Here is a 17630-nt window from a genome sequence, read left to right on the forward strand (position 1 = left end):
GTCGGTTAAATTTTGTGAGATCAAAATCCACTTCCCAGTTTAACAAGACATGATTCCTTGTCTCAAAAACAAATAACAAAAACAAAACAATTTTACAAATAATTTTTAATTAATACATGTTTGAGATTAGTTAACATAGTGTTATTATTGAAGTACAAAGTAGTTCCCTCAACAAATACCAAACACTATTAATTATTATAAGACATAAAACAAAACTTGATTCTCATAATACAAAATCATATTTACTACTAATATAGTGTAGGGTAGAATGAGTTATCATAGTCTCCACATTTGGCAAGTAGATGAAAAGGCAGCAGAGGCAGATGTGTCCTAGGAATAGAAAGCATAGAGCAGATATGTTGTTTAAGACCACAAACCTGATGGTTTCTCTGATTTTTGTATCCTATATTTTTATAGAATCATAAAGAACTGTGTGCTTGCATGTTTGTGTGCACGTGTCTGTGCATGTGTGCATACTTCCATGTGTGTATGCATGTGTGTGCATGCATGCTTGTGTGTGTGCATGTGTGTGTTTGTGTGTGTGTGTGTGCATATGAATGGGCACAGGTGTATGTCACATGGAAATAGGTGGAAGACTAGGGCAAAGAAGTGTTGTAGTTTGATGGAAAGGTGGTGACAGAAAGAAGAAACAAGAGGCATGAAGATTGTCAAAATACATGATATAATTTTATGTTGTTTTGAAAGTCAACATTATATATGTAAATAAGAATCTTAACCAGAAGATATGTACTGAAATCACCATGAATCGAAAAGTGAAGGAGACATCTCAGAGCTGAGCTACGCAAATGCCAAGTTCTCCTCTGCATTCTCTAGTGGGAATGTAGCCTGACAGGCTCTTGATTTAGCCAATGGAGACTCATATTGGAGATTTTCATTCCAGAATATAGGATAATAAATTTCTCATGCTCAATACACAGAATCTAAGAATGAGAAATTTTAAAAAAGACATGAATGTCTTCACTTCGTTTTTCCATAAGCATCTTCAAAGTCAAAGTATCTGTTCATTAACTTTCTATCAAAATTTGCAACAGTTAGGCATAGCAGCTGCAACAGAAGGGGGAGTGTATAGGTCTGCAGATGTGTGGTACAAGCAGCTTGTTAGAATCTCAGAGGAGGTTTGTGTAGGGGGCTGAAGCACTGTGGGAGGAGAGCTGCTATACTGCTGACAGAAAGAAATGGCTGGGTCTTCAGCCTGCACACTGTTGATGGTGAGAGTGAAATCTGTCCCAGATCCACTGCCTGTCAAGCCATCAGGGACCTCAGTATGCCAGTTGGATGCCCTGTAGACCAGAGGTTTAGGTGACTGCCCTGGTTTCTGTTGGTACCAGGATACAGCACTACCCACATTCTGACTGGCCTTGCAGGTCAGGCTGACCCTTTCTCCTACTGATGTAGACATGGATTTGGGAGACTGGGTCATCACAATGTCTCCATCAGCACCTGCAATCAGAAATAGATAATGAGTATACATACATACACACAAAGACTTCATGATACAAAAATTATAATCTAAAATGTCCTTTCTAGTGGCATTGTCTACTTACTATTGACTTCCTATAGGCAATAGCTATTTGCATACAAATGAATTATTTTAAAATATTGTAATACTTTTAAATGTCTCACCAGACAACCAGAGCAATAGGAATATGAAGACCTGAATCTGTGACTCCATCTTGATGCCCATCCTGGTCTGATGTATTTCAGATCTCACTGCAAAGGCCTGGTTTATAAATCCTGGCAGCTGGGCTGCCCTTTAGAAATCTATGCAAAGTAGTCATCAAATAAGGACATAAATTGCCTGGACACAGGTGTGTGAGAGTACTCAGGACAAATCAAGAGCCAAAAGTACTATCAAAGACAGGAAGTAATCACTGGGGAGGAAGTCAACATAGAAGCTCTCAAAGGAACAACTTAACTCTCTTGAACCACAAGTGTTTAGATGCTCTCATGACACACATCCATTAAAAATCAGCAGATGAGTTTTGTTTTTTAAGATTTTATTTATTTGTTATACATATGTATACATGTGTACAAATGTATATATACATATATGTGTGTGTTTGTATAAATGTTTACAAATAAATGTGATATATATATAGAAATAGATAGATATAGAGATGATATAGAGATGATATAGATATAGATATAGATATGGTTATAGATATATAATAAATGTACTATAGCTATCTTAAGGCACATCAGAAGAGGGCATTGGATCTCTATTACAGATGGATGTTGGCCACCATATAGTCTCTGGGAATTGAACTCAGGACCTCTAGAAGCAGCAGTCCAATGCCACTGAGCCATCTCTCCAGACCTACCCACACCTACCTCCCTGCCCATGAATTCCCCCACATTGGGGCATCCAGCCTTCACAGGACCAAAAATCTCCTCTCCCACCTATGCCTGACAAGGCCATCCTTCCCTACATATACAGCTAGATCCATAGGTCCCTCCCTATGTGTTGCCAGGCTGGGGGTTTAGACCCTGGGAGCTCTGGTTGGTTGGTATTGTGGCTCTCCCCATGGGGCTGCAAACCCTTTCAGCTCCTTCAGTCTTCTTTTAACTCCTGGATGGGGAACCCCATGATCAGTTCAATGGTTAACTGTGAGCACACACCTCTGTGTATCAGGCTCTGGCAGACTTCTAAGAAGACAGCTATATAAGGCTCCTGTCAGCATGGACTTCCTGACATCCACATCAGCACCTACCTTTGGTGACTGAACATGGGATGGATACCCACGTGGATCAGTCTCCAAATGGGCCCTCCTTCAGTTTCTGTCCAACACTTTGTCTCCATATTTACTCCAGTGAGTAATTTGTTACTCCTTCTAAAAAGGACAGAAGCACCCACACTTTGGTCTTCCTTCTTCATGAGCTACATGTGGTCTGTGAGTTGTATCTTGGGTATTGTGAGCTTTCAGGTGAATATCCAATTATGAGTAAGTGAGTACCAAGTGTGTTCTTTGGGTTAACTCACTCAGGATAGTTTTTAGTTCCATTCATTTGCCTAAGAATTTCATGAATTCATTGTTTTTAATTATTTCATGAATAATTGTTTTAATTATTATTGCTGAATAATACTCCATTGTGTAAATGTACCACATTTTCTGGATCCAAATATCTGTTGAAGATCTGGGTTCTTTCCAGCTTGTGGCTATTATAAATAAGGCTGCTATGAACACAGTGAAACATATGTCCTTGTTATATGTTGGAGCATTGTATGAGTATATGCCTGGGAGTAGTAGAGCTGTGTCCTCAGGTAATGTTATGTCCAATTTTCTGAGGAACCACCAGACTGATTTCCAGAGTGGTTGCACCAGCATACAATCCCACCAACAATGAAGGAGTGTTCCTCTTTTTATACATCCCTGACAGCATCTGCTATTGCCCAAGTTTTTTTTTTTTATCTTACCCATTCTGATTGGTGTGAGGTGGAATCTCGGGGCTGTTTTCCTGATGACTAAGGATGTTGAACATTTTATTAGGTGTTTCTTGACCATTTGAGTTCCCTCAGTTGAGAATACTTTGTTGAGCTCTGTACCCCATTTTTGATAGGGTTATTTGGTTGTCTGGGCTCTAATTTCTTGAGTTCTTTGTATATATTGGATACTAGCCCTCTATCAGATATAGGATTGGTAAAGACCTTTTCCCAATCTATTAGTTGCTGTTTTATCCTATTAACAGTGTCCTTTGCTTTACAGAAGCTTTGCAATTTTATGACGTCCCATTTGTCAATTCTTGATGTTAGAGCATAAGCCATTTGTGTTCTATTCAGGAACTTTTCCCCTGTGCCCAAATATTCGAGGTTTTCCCCTAACTTCTCTTCTATTAGTTTCAGTGTATCTGGTTTTATGTGAAGGTCCTTTATCCACTTGAACTTGAGCTTTGTACAAGGAGATAAGAATGGATCAATTTTAATTTTTCTACATGCTTACCTCCAGTTGAACCAGCACCATTTCTTGAAAATATTGTCTTTTTTCCACTGAATGGTTTTAGCTAATTTGTCAAAGATCAAGTGACCATAGGTGTGTGCGTTCATTTATAGGTCTTCAATTCTATTCCATTGATCATCCTGTCTGTCTCTGTACCAATACCATAAAGTTTTTAATCACTATTGCTCTGTAGTAATTGGCTTGAGGTCAGGGATGGTGATTGCCCCAGAAATTCTTTTATTGTTGAGAATAGTTCTCACAACCCTGGGTGGTTTTTTTTTTTTTTTATTCTAAATGAATATGCAAATTGTTCTTTCTAGTTCTAAGAAGAATTGAGTTGGAATTTTGATGGTGATTGCATTGAATCCATACATTGCTTAAAGCAAGATGGCCATTTTTACTATATTAATCCTGCCAACCCATGAGCATGGGAGATCTTTCCATCTTCTGAGATCTTCTTCGATATTTTTCTTCAAAGACTTGAAGTTTTTGTCATACAGATCTTTCACTTGCTTGGTTAAATTCACACCAAGGTATTTTATATTATTTGTCATATTTTGAATTCCTCCTTAACTGTTTGTATCCCTTTCACTTTCTTTTGTGGTCTAATTTCTCTGGCTAGGATTTCCAGCACTATATTGAATAGATAGCAAGAGAATGGGCAGCCTTGTCTAGTTCCTGATTTTAGAGGGATTGCTTCAAACTTCTTTCCATTTAGTTTGACCTTGGCTCCTGGTTTGCTGTATACTGCTTGAATTCATGGCTTTTCCAAATTTTTATCATGAAGGGATGTTGAATTTTGTCAAATGCTTTCTCAGCATCTAATGAAATAATCATATGGGTTTTTTCATGAATGTTGTTATATAGAGGATTACAATGATGGACTTCCATGTATTGAACCATCCTTGCATCCATAAGATGAAGCCTATTTGATCATTATGGTTGATCATTTTGATGTGTTCTTGGATTCAATTGACAAGAAATTTATTGAGTATTTTTGCATCTATATTCATAAGGGAAATTGGTCTAAAGTTCTTTTTCTTTTTTGGATCTTTGTGTAGCTTAGGTGTGAGCATAATTGTGGCTTCATAGTATGAATTTGGCAGTGTTCCTCTGTTGCTATTTTGTGGAATAGTTTCAAGAGTGTTCATTTTAGATCTTTGAAGGTCTGATAGAATTGTACACTAAACCCATTTGTTCCTGTACTTTTTTGGTTGGGAGACTATTAATGACTGCTTTTATTTCTTTAAGATGTATGAGTTTATATGGTTTATCTGATACTGATTTAACTATGATACTCAGTATCATTCTAGAAAATTGTCAATTCCATCCAGAGTTTCCAATTTTGTCCAGTATTGGCTTTTGTAGTAGGATGTGATGATCCTTTAAAAGTTTCTTTTAATTTTTAAATCGTTGTTTAATTTAAAAAAATTTTTTTTTGTTTTTTCGAGACAGGGTTTCTCTGTGTAGTCCTGGCTGTCCTGGAACTCACTCTGTAGACCAGGCTGACCTCAAACTCAGAAATCCACCTGCCTCTGCCTCCCAAGTGCTGGGATTAAAGGCGTGCGCCACCACCACCCGAATTTAAAAATTATTAAATATAAAAACTTTTAAAAGAAATAGTAGCAAGTCTTGGTCTTCATACGGTTCATTTAAAATTGAAATGGAGTCTGTCTGTGCCTTTGGATGCATTTCTGCTAGCTGGGCTGCCTTGTCTTGCCTCAATGGGAGAGAACACCCTTAGTCCTACTGCGACTTGATGTGCCAGGGTAGGTTGGTACCTATGGGGGCCCTTTGTATCTCTCAGGAGAGGAGAGGATGTAGTCTATGAGGGTGAGACTTAGAGGAGAAAAAAGAGCTGTGATACTAATGTAAAGTGAATAAATGAATAATTGAATAAATGAATAAATGCATAAATACATATGTAAATACATAAAAGAAATAGTAACAAGGACATCTTGTTACTAAGGAAATTATTTAGTTATAAGATGCAATTTTCAGAGGAAGTAAATGCCATTGTGAGCTTAAGAGGTTTCCGTTTTGTAGTTCACCTCCTTTTTTTAAACAAGCCTTCTACACAGCCCTAGTCGAGGTATCTCAGGGTAAAGACATCTGAGAGATTGAGCCTCAGTGTGTAGCAACCCTCAGAGGTTTTCCCTTAGATTTCAATGGCTGTGGAAGGAAATATTAGACCTTGCTGACAGTAATAGGTTGCAACACCATCAGCTTCCATAGGATTAATGGTGAAGGTGAAGTTTAATTCAGCCTCATCACCACTGAACCTGTCAGGGATCCTAGGTGCTCGACTGAATTCATTATAAATCAGGATTTCAGGAAGCTGTCCTGGTTTCTGTTGGTACCAGTGCATAAGATTTATGCCAAATTTATTGACACGCTCACTAACCCTGCAGAAGATGAAGACCTTTTGTCCCAAAGTCACAGCCAAGGAATCTGGAGACTGGGTCAGTACAATGTTCCTAGTGGAACCTGTGATGGTAAAGACACAAAACTACAGTGGCAGATGTGTGGAAATCATCTCAGACTGAGACATGTGACTCATGTTATAACTGTCACAAGGATCATTCTGAAGTATTACAAAGTAAAATGGAACCTGGGAAAGGAAATACCAAATTACAAGTGCAGTTATTTCAATAATCAAGATCCATCCCAGAAACGTGGAATAAAGACATAGCTTCAGTAGATGTTCTTCACAATTCCCTGAACCATCTCACCTGGTACCCAGAATAGCAGCACCCATATTAGGAGAACAACTGACTTCATTCATCTCTAAGAGCTGGTCTAGAGGCTGCATATTAAGACACTGAAAAACTGCCTTTACATATACTTTGAACAGCCTGAACCATTGGCTATTGACACAACATGCCAAGTAGCTCAGTAAGGCTAGTGCTCAAAAAACATCAGCTTTGACTCATGGGTTTTGGGGTTGGCAAAACCATTCATAGAGCATCTCAAGTAAATCCTAAATGATTTCATGACTACCCTGTTAAATCTTCACCCCATTTCCTTAAAATAATTTTGTGCAATACATTCAATATATTTTGAGCATTTCTCCTCTCCCAACTTCTACATCCTTTACTCATCCAAACTTCATGTTCTCCCCAGTCTCTCTCTCTCTCTCTCTCTCTCTCTCTCTCTCTCTCTCCCTCTCTCTTTCATATAGATATATACATATATATGTATATATGTATATATACATATATATGTATATATATGTATACACATATATATATACATATATATGTATATATTTCCTTTTTTCTTTTCTCTTCTCTTTCTCAAAATAATAAAACAAACATAAAATAACAGTAAGATTAAAAATATACTGTATGTATGCTGTACTGCAAAGAATAGAAAAGCATAGGATCATTTTGAAATCTCAATAATATCATATTTTTCAAGCAATAATGCACTTCACATTATCATACTTAGGAAAAAGAGAAAGCTATTTGATTTCATACAGTAGAGAAAGGATATGGTTTCCATTGGTTTCAAGGGGAAGTGACACCACTAAGTGTCCATCAAATCAAATCTGCAAATGTCATCAGAAGCTGAGACATGAACAAGGAATGAAGATCATTGTGAATAAGCAGGGTCACCCCATATGACAGTCCAAAATCCAATGCTGAGCCAACAAGATACTCTGAAGACAGGGCAGTTGTCTCACTGAGACATCTTCAGGGAGGAGAAAATCTACTCACCCAGCGACCACTTTTTCTTTTCTTGTCACTATACATTAGTACTGAAGAACCTAGTTTGTCTTTTCACAAGATCAAGTATCTGAAAGATTAAGAACTAATGTTAGATTGGTTTGGAAAACATTAAATCTGAAACTATTAACTTAAAAACTTATCTAAGGAAATAAGAAATTAGCAGAAATTTTATTCAGACATTCTGCAATATACTCATAAACAAACACACCAACCATCATAAAAGTTTTAAAACTATTATAGTCTTGGCAAAAGATAGAAACCATACTAGTAAAACACAACCAATCAAAATACAATGTTGTCAAGTCCAGCTCCATTGGATACATCTACAAAACAACTTCCTCGCCTAAAGCCAAGAGTGGTCATAAATATTTAAGAGCCAGAGAATCAGAAGTTTGTTATGAGCCTGTGTTTTTTACTGTAGTCAGAAGCTACATTTATAAAGTCTCCATAACATGATGGCCTAAACACATGCTTAACCAAGTCAAAAACAATAGACACGCTAAAGTAAATGGGAGAAAGAACACAAGGCGTTAACCATATACAACAACTAAGTCAACTAAGGAATGCTTCATTTGGAGAGTCTTCTCCAAGGAAAAGCACACCACTTGATTATCCAATAACAAATGGTCAGTGCTGAGAGCATACGAACAAGCAACAGATTGAGCAGGTTGCATTTAAGAATATAGATAAATAAAAAAATAGATAGATAGATAGATAGATAGATAGATAGATAGATAAAAAATTAATTTAAAAAGAGTTCCTTAAATTGAAAAATATGAAAGAATTATATATGTCAGGGTTTAGATGAAGAAGAAAGAAAAAAAAGTAATTATATTATAATCTCAAAAATAAGTAATAATACATTGAAATACAATATAGACTATAATAATTGACATGTTAATTGCATGTAATTTTGTAAATTGCAATGCAGCTTATTTAAATATTTTGTTATTTTACAAGATGACTTCTTTTTGAAGTGAACAAATTTTTAGGCAAGATCTCTAAAGAAATGAAGCACATAACATAAACTGATTTTCAACCATCTGGACCCACAATTATAGCTCTAGATTTTGACAATTTTTGCCTGAGAGAGAGAGAGAGAGAGAGAGAGAGAGAGAGAGAGAGAGAGAGAGAGAGAGTAAAAGAAACAATATTTTTCTCAGCTACTTATCCTTTAGTGATATCTTAGCATAAATGCCTCCATAGATGCTGTTTAGATTCAATAAACATGTTAACAAGTACAACAGTTTTATGATAGATGAATTCTGTATTGTGAATGCCAAGTTTTTTAGGGAGTGGGAGAAGAAAATGGATTTATTCAGCTTATACATCCACATTGCTGTTTATCACCAAAGGAAGTCAGAACAGGAACGCAAGCAGGTTATTAAAGAATAAAATTAAACCCATATCTATGATCTTCCACAAAACTTACTTCAAATGAATCAAAGACTTAAAATTCAAAAACTGAAAATCTTAGGAAAAAGCAAATTTATGGAACAGGTGTAGAAAAGACTTCTAAATAGAAATTCAGTTTCCCAAAAACTTAAATCAACTATTAACAAGTGAAACATCATAAAACTAAAAAGTTCTGAGATTGCTAAAAATAACATTAATCAGTCTAAGAAGAAACCCACAGACAAGGAGAGAGTCTTTGCCAGGTAAATGCCTAACAGAGGATTAACATCCAGAACAAAGTGCTCAAAAAAAGAGTAAAAATACAACAAACAAGCCCAAATAACTCATTCAAATATTGGCATGTTTATCTGAACAGAGTTCTCCAAAGTAGAGATAAAAATGGGTAAGAAATATCTTTAAACTTTATACCTAGCAATTAGAGAAATATAAATCAAAACAACTTTGAGATTACATCTTGCAGCAGTCAGAATGGCAAAAATCAATGAAATAACTGACCTCAAATGCTGGAGAAAATACATAGAAAAGTGAACCCTCATCCATTGGTTGGGGGTTGCAAAGTAGTCTAGTCACTCTGGAAATCAGTGTGGAAAACCAAATGAAAATATAAAACAAATCTGTCATATGACATAACTATTCCATTCCTTTCATATGCCCAAAGGATTTTATCAACCTTCTGCTCCACTGATACTTGCTCAGCCATATTCATTGAAAACAACCTAAATGTCCTGCAGCAGACAAATGGATAATGTTGCCTAAATACACTATGAAATATTATTTAGTTAGAAAGAAAAAGGACATTTGAGGGTAATTGAAGAAACTAGTAAAGGTTAGACTGAGTGAAGTAATCCACACACAGAAACACAAATAGCACATATGGTCTCTCATCAGAAATCCACACCCAAGTATATAATCCAGAGTAAAAGAAGAAACTATGAAGGTAAGGGGGGCCTGGAGATATGGCTTAGTAGTTAAATGCACTAAGAGCACAAGCTGCTCTTCCAGGGGTCCTAAGTTCAATTCCCAGCAAACACATAGCAGCTTACATCCATCTATAATGGGATACTTTGCCCTCTTCTGTCATGCAGGCATACATGCAAACATAGCACTCAAATACATAAATAATTAAATCTCTAAAGAAAGGAAACAATAGGTAGGAGAATAAAAGCAAGCCAAAGGGGAAATAGGTGCTTTAACTGAGTGTGGAGTTAGAAATATAGAAGGAGAACAGGGGGTAAAATAACTGAAAGGGTGTCTGGAAAAGTCTTAAGAAAACATGTTTAAGTATCTATCTATAAAACCTCTCTCTCTCTCTCTCTCTCTCTCTCTCTCTCTCTCTCTCTCTCTCTCTCTCTGTGTGTGTGTGTGTGTGTGTGTGTGTGTGTGTGTGTGTGTATGGCATATATATATGAAATTTTCCCACTTATACTGAGAATGATCAAGATCCCTACACAAGTAAAAAAAAAAAAAAAAAAAAAAAAAAAAACAGGCATGAAATGTTCTATTTATATCATAAGCTATTGTTGCCCTTGGTTGCCACCCAGAGGTAGAAGAAGGTAAGTCAGCTATTGCATTTTGTTCATGGACCTAGATGACTCAAGTTAGATATGACCTGAAAATGAATATGTACCTTCTTTGAGAACGAGCTTTTATTATATTTTTTTGGTTTTTTCGAGACAGGGTTTTTCTGTGTAGCCCTGGCTGTCTTGGAACTCACTCTGTAGACCAGGCTGGCCTCGAACTCAGAAATCCACCTGCTTCTGCCTCTCAAGTGCTGGGATTAAAGGCTTGCGCCACAACTGCCCGGCCGAGAACTAGCTTTCATTATACCAGAAGGTTCCATACAAGCTTCCAAATGAGGAAGGTAATAAATAATCAGTTTCTGTTAAAATGCCTATGAACCAGAGCAATGGCCAGCATGCATGATAACCATAAGGGTGCAATAATGACAAACATACTTTGGCAGTAACCATAGGTCTCTGACAACTCAATGTTGTCCTCTGAGCTCCACAAACATGCCATGTACCTACACACACATGCACATGTACATACACACAAAAGAATAATTATGTGACTAAAACATAATAAGAATTACAGAATTTATGAAAAGAAAAATAGAAAAAATGAACACTTGTATGAAAGTGAGAAAACCAACAGGCCATCCTGCCAGAAATCCAGGCAGGCTGTCCATGAACATTTTTCACTATCCTTCCCCTGCACCACCGACACAATTCTCAAGGTCACCACTACCTCTGCAACAGGACAGAAGGTACAGCCTCCCATCCCAACTGTTCACACTTACTGTGGATCCCACAGATAATACCCCTGGCCTCCCACCCCTTACTCATCAATATGTCCCAGTCCCCAGTTCAGATGAATACTCCCTGCTCAACCACAAACCATTTCTCAGGTAGGCAGCCTTCAGACCTTCTACACTCCCTGTTCCCCCAGGCCCAATTATCAGTCACACCTAGCACTGCAACAGAACATGATCTGTAGCCCTACCTCCCTGCCTCCACACCTCTCTACCTACCTCCCTCCCTCCCTCCCTCCCTCCCTCCCTCCCTCCCTCCCTCCCTACCTCCCTCCCTACCTCCCTACTTTCAGTCCATACCTCCTGTGTATCCCATAAACCATTACCCTCTCTCTCCCCTCCAACCCTTTTGGCTCTGGAACAGCCTCCAAATTGGACAGAAAACCCCTCCTCAACAAGAGGTCATGCTGACCAAATAAGCAGGTAGGCTTCCTGTGGACATACTCCACTCTCTCTGTCCCCCCCACCCCAGACCCAATTCTCAGGGCTGCTCCTATCAGTACAACAGACTACATCTCCCCCTGACCTCTCACCCCTACTTCCAACATCAGCAAACAGGCAACAAGTTCTCTGAAAAATCCAGAGAAGAAATAGAAATCAAGGAGCATTTTAAAAATATATCTAAGAAAGAAAAACCCAGAAATGAGCAGCCAAAACCCAGATGCCTGGATACTAGCATAAGACTGTAATTAAGAGCATCCAGGACAATATTAGAATGCAGATATCTGACCACAAGCCATTAATATTCCAACATAGCTGAAGCACACACACACACAAAACCTTAAAACCAACTGTCTGAAGGTGATAAAGGAAATTAATAAAACATGGACCCTCCATAGTCCCCGTGTCTTTCTGGCTATTTGCCATGTATAGTTGTTAGAAGACATTTTTTACCACTGCATTTTTTATGCTCTTTGTATTAAAATTACAGAGCAGGAAGCTGTATTGTTTTAGGGGGAGTGTTAGTGCCTCTACCCAGTAATTTCTTTCAGGTTAGTTTGGGTTCTATGCCCAACATAAGGTGCAACAAATATAAATGGACTGTGATAATCTCTATTAGTTGGTAACATGTCCTAGTCAGCCCTCCAAAAACCGAAGTAGAGTCCATGGATTATTTAATCAGCTCTTGCACAATTACTAAGGATTACCCCTGTGGTGGTTTAAATATGCTTGGCCCAGGGAGTGAGCCACTATTTGGAGGTGTGGCCTTCTTGGAGTAGGTGTGGCCTTGTTAAAGAATGTGTGTCACTGTGGGCATGGGATTAAAGACTCCTCATAGGTGCCTGAGGATGCTAGTGTTCTCCTCCTTGTCTTTAGAACAAGATGTTGAACTCTCAGATACTCCTATGCTATGCCTGCCTGGGCACTGCCATGCTCTCACCTTGATGATAATGGACTAAACCTCTGATCTTATGAGCCAGACCCAATTAAATGTTGTTCTTATAAGAGTTGCCTTGGCAACAAGAGAAGAGGCCCTTGGTCTCAGGGAGGGTTGATGCCCCAGAGTAAGGTGATGCTGGATTGGTGGAAAGGGAGAGTGTGGGTAGGTAGTGGAGCATGTTCATACAACAAAAGGGAGGAGGAGGGCAGATGTGGGGTGGGAGTGGCAGAAGGGTAATCAGGAAGTGGGATATCATGGGTTGGTGGATTGGTGGAGGGGGAAAAAAGAAGTGTGATATAATTTGATATGTAAACAAATGGAATGATTAATAAAAAAAACTTTTAAAAAAGAGTTGCCTTGGTTGGTCATGGTGTCTGTTCACAGCAGTAAAATCCTAAGAAAACCCCTAGTCTATATTTTTTTTTATTCAATAGACTATTAACCTCCAGCTATGCTCCCCAAACACTTGCTGTTTGAATCTTGCCCAGGTTGCCTTTGCTCCAGAAGTCTATCCTTCATGGGAATTTCATTCAAGCACGTGCTGCTGGCCCATCACATATAATGGAGACCTCCTGTTCTCTCCATCTTCTTCCTTCTTCATTCCCCTTCACTCTCCTCCACTCTCCCTCCTCATCATAGTACCTACCTGTGACTCCCCGCATAGCAATTGTAATTTCACCTCTTCTATTCTCCCCAGTAATTGGCTGTTGCTATTTTATTTTAACCAATAGCTATAAACTGGGGAGCAAGGTTTACACAACATCACTTGTTGTATATGAAAATCTACTTGTTGGGGGTAACCAGATCTTGGGGAGCCAAAATTTAGCATTTGAATAGCAAATAATACATAGCAGCACCAGACCAACCCCCAACAGCTATTTCCATAGGCTTGACTTAAGGTTTGTTTGTTTGTTTGTTTTTAATGACTGTTGTATGTTTGTCTGTGAATATATTTAATAAAATGTTTCCTGTAATAGTTACTTTACTGGTCTGTGATAAAATGCCATGATCAAAAGCAACTCATTTTGGCTTTCAGTTCTAGGGGGCTACATGTTCACAATGTCAGGGAAGGTACAATGGTAGGAGAACTGAGCAGGAAGCTGAGAGATCTCATCTCAACCTCTAACTGTACAAGGGAAGTAATAACATGTAGATTTTATTATTATTTCTCTGTAATACACATTGATGTCAGTGATGTTGATTATCCCAAAAGTTCTTTTATTGTTGAGAATAGTTTCCTCTATCCTGGGATTTTGTTATTCCAAATGAATTTGAGAATTGCTCTTTGTAACTATATGAAGAATTGAGTGAAAATTTTCATGGAGATTGCACTGAATCTGTAGATAGCATTTGGCAAGATAGTCATTTTTACTATATTAATCCTGCCAATCCATGGGAAATCTTTCCATCTTCTCAAATCATCTTTGATTTCATTTTTTAGAGACTTGAAATTCTTGTCATACAGAACTTTCCCTTTCTTACTTAGAGTACTAAGGTATTTTATATTATTTGTGACTATTATTAAGGGTGTCATTTCCCTAACTTCCTATTCAGCCTGTGTACCTTTCAGTAGAGAAAAGCTACTGATTTTGTTGAATTAATTTTATAGCCAGCCACCTTGCTGAAGTTGTTTATCAGGTTTAAGTGTTCTCCAGTGGAAGTTTGGGGGTCACTCAAGGATACTATCATATCATCTGCAAATAGGGGTACTATAACTTCTTCCTTTCCAATTTTATACCTTTGACCTTCTTCTGTTGCCTAATTGCTCTATTAAAACTATGAGTACTATATTGCATATGTGGGGAGAGAGTGGGCACCCTAATCTAGTCCCTGATTTTAGTCAGATTGCTTTACGTTTCTCTCCATTGAATTTGATGTTACCTACTGATTTGCTGTATATTGCTTTTACTGTGTTTAGGTATGGGCCTTGAATTCTTGATCTTTTCCTAATGTTTACAATGAAGGGATATTGAATTTGGTCAAGTGCTTTTTCAGTATCTAATGAGATGATCATGTGGATTTTTCATTGGGTTGGGTTATATAATTGATTACTTTGATGGATTTCCTTTTATTAAACCATCCCTGGGATGAAGACCATTGATTATGATGGATGATCATTTTGATGTGTTCTTGGATTCAGTTTGAGAGAATTTTATTGAGTATTTTTGCATCAATATTCATAAGGGACATTGGTCTGAAGTTTTCTTTCTTCATTGAGTCTTTGTGTGGTATAGGTGTAAGCCTAATTGTGGCTTCATAAAATAGATTGGGTAGTGATCCTTCCATTTCTATTTTGTGGAGTAGTTTCACTATATACTAAAAAGTCTTTCATTTCTTTCTTTATTTCTTCCCTAACCAAATTATCATTGAGTAGAGAGTTGATCAGCTTCCATGTATTTCTGTTCTGGGATTTCTGTTGTTTTTGTTGTTATTAAAAACCAGCCTTAGTCCATGAAGGCAGTGCACATTGGCCAGAGACATCTGGCAGATACATGGAAATGAAGGTCTAAAGCTTCTCAGAAGCACATAAGGTTAGAGAGGCTGGAAAAAGGCCAAGCCAGGAGACCTGAGATAGCTAAACAGCTGGTGCAGTAGTAACACAGCACAAGGTACAAACTAAAGAGTCCCAAGAGGCTAAACTAATAAAATAATGAGTTTAAAGAACAATAAAAGAGAAGGGAAGCTAACTATAAAAACATCACAGACAGACATTTAATTAAATATAAGAAAACAAATTCCTGGTTCTTTCTAGTTTGCTTGTGCAACCCAGGAACAAAAACTGGACTCTCTCTCTCCACATTCTTTACCAACTCACACCCATAGAAAGCTTGGCTTTTTGGATCTCAGCTGAGGCCCCAAACTATGCCCCAATAACCAGGGTAACAGAGATCCCCCAGGTTGTAGGGAACCCAGGTAATCCAGAAGAAATGATGGGGTCAATAGGACAAAGAGCAACACACATACTGGGATGTAGCCGCCCGTGGCCACAAGTCAACTGGATTCACCTGAAAGGGGGGCTGGGAATGAAAGGGGAAGGAGGGCGAGAAGAGATGAGGCCAAGACAAAGTTCTCTGATCAAGGCCCCAAGCTTTAATGTTCAGCTCTCAATTTAAAGGGGAAGACCCAATCCACAACCCTTCCTGGTTTCAGATGGGTGGGATAATCCATAGTCCATTCCAGGTCACGGCCGGAGATGTCTCAAGGCAAACCCAGGGCCAGTTCTGCTGTGTTCAGGGCAGCCAAGGTGGGTAACTCCACCTAGATCCTGTCACTTGACCTTGCTGTGGCAACCAAGGTCTCTCCAGGTTTGCTCATGGTGGGGGTGGGGGGGGAAGGTACAGTTTCCCCCGATTTGGTTAACTTAAAAAGAAAAGAGAGAGGTGAAACAGGAATAGGGTCGTCGTCATGATATCTGGCTACTTCCTGCTGACATTGGGGGCGACGTGTCTCTAGGGGGAACCTAGAAGAATGGGTATGGGGGATGTAGGAGAGTTGGCTGTGTCTTGCTGTCCAGGGTTTATGGAGCCCATCTGAGGATAGGTCAGGAGGAACAGGTCCAGTAGAAGCAGCTGTGTGGGGTACACGTCTTCATCCCATCTGGGATACCGAGTAGCCGGGGTTGTTGGGAGAGATCTTTGTGTGAAGGCAACTTATCTGCTTGAGACACAAGGTTCAAAAGTTAACAGCAATATGATTATCCAAGCCCAGTAGGAAATAAGGTTGAAAATGGAACTGTTTTAGTATCTAATCCAACTGCTGGTTGACAGGGATCAGATACAAAGTCTATGACTACTCAGGCTGGTAGATTTCAACAAAAGCTGTCTGTTTACAATACTTTATAGCCCTCTGTTTCAGTGTTTTTCTATGGAGACCTAAGACTTTGAGCAGGCAAGTAAGCCAGGCCTATTGCTGAATTTTAGGCTTATAGCTGATTTTAGGCCTTCAGTGTTAAGCAGGGCTGTCCCTCATGTCTCCTCTCTTCTCCAAGTATAGAAGGACCGTGGCAATTATAATCTTACCAAGGCGGGGATAGAGGCCTGACATCCAGTAATTAAAGGGGACCTTGTAATGGCTCCAGTCCTCCTGTCATTGTCCAGTAAGGCCTGAGGGCCATACCCATCCTGATGTCTTTTTCCTGGAGAGGGGATACTTTTGACATCAACCCCTATGCAGTCAGGCTTGTCCGTCAGGGAATCCAGAAACATATTTTTAACTTTTATTTATATTCCCTTGCAGTGCTTAGCCTCACAGCCTTAGCAAGAATTCAGATTGCCAGACAGAGGGGATTCTGGGTGGCCCCTCTCTGCTTGGTCTAGGGGCGGAAGCCCCCTCTTTTAGGTTGGGTGGAGATGAGACTTGGGAACACCCTGGATAGAGTAACAGCCTAGAGTCTCATGGTCTTCCATGGCTAACACACTCTGACTAGATTTGTTATCAGATTCTTCATTATCAGAATCATAATTATTAGGCTCAAGATCTGTGTCCACTTGACAGACCAATCTTTCAGACAGCCATCGGGCTCCATTTTCTTTTTCTTAAGAAATACAGACTGATCCATGACCCCAAATTAAAACAGGGTCAGGACCATCCCAAGAATTAGTTAGGGGGTCTCTCCATTTGACCCTGGCAAATGACCTGGACGTGACTGCATGCCAGTGGCAATCTGCTGCAGACTGAACTTTGACATCAGTTTGCAGAAAATTTAAGACAAATAACACAAAAGCAAGATGTGCTTTTGGTGGCCTTGGAGGGTATAATTCTCCCCCCCTTTTTAGTTTAAAAAGCCAACTTTTTAGAGTTTTTGTAAAATCAGGGAAGAAGCACCAATAGCTGTT

Source organism: Arvicanthis niloticus, chromosome 9 (genome assembly GCF_011762505.2).
Source record: "Arvicanthis niloticus isolate mArvNil1 chromosome 9, mArvNil1.pat.X, whole genome shotgun sequence".
Lineage (NCBI taxonomy): Eukaryota > Metazoa > Chordata > Mammalia > Rodentia > Muridae > Arvicanthis > Arvicanthis niloticus.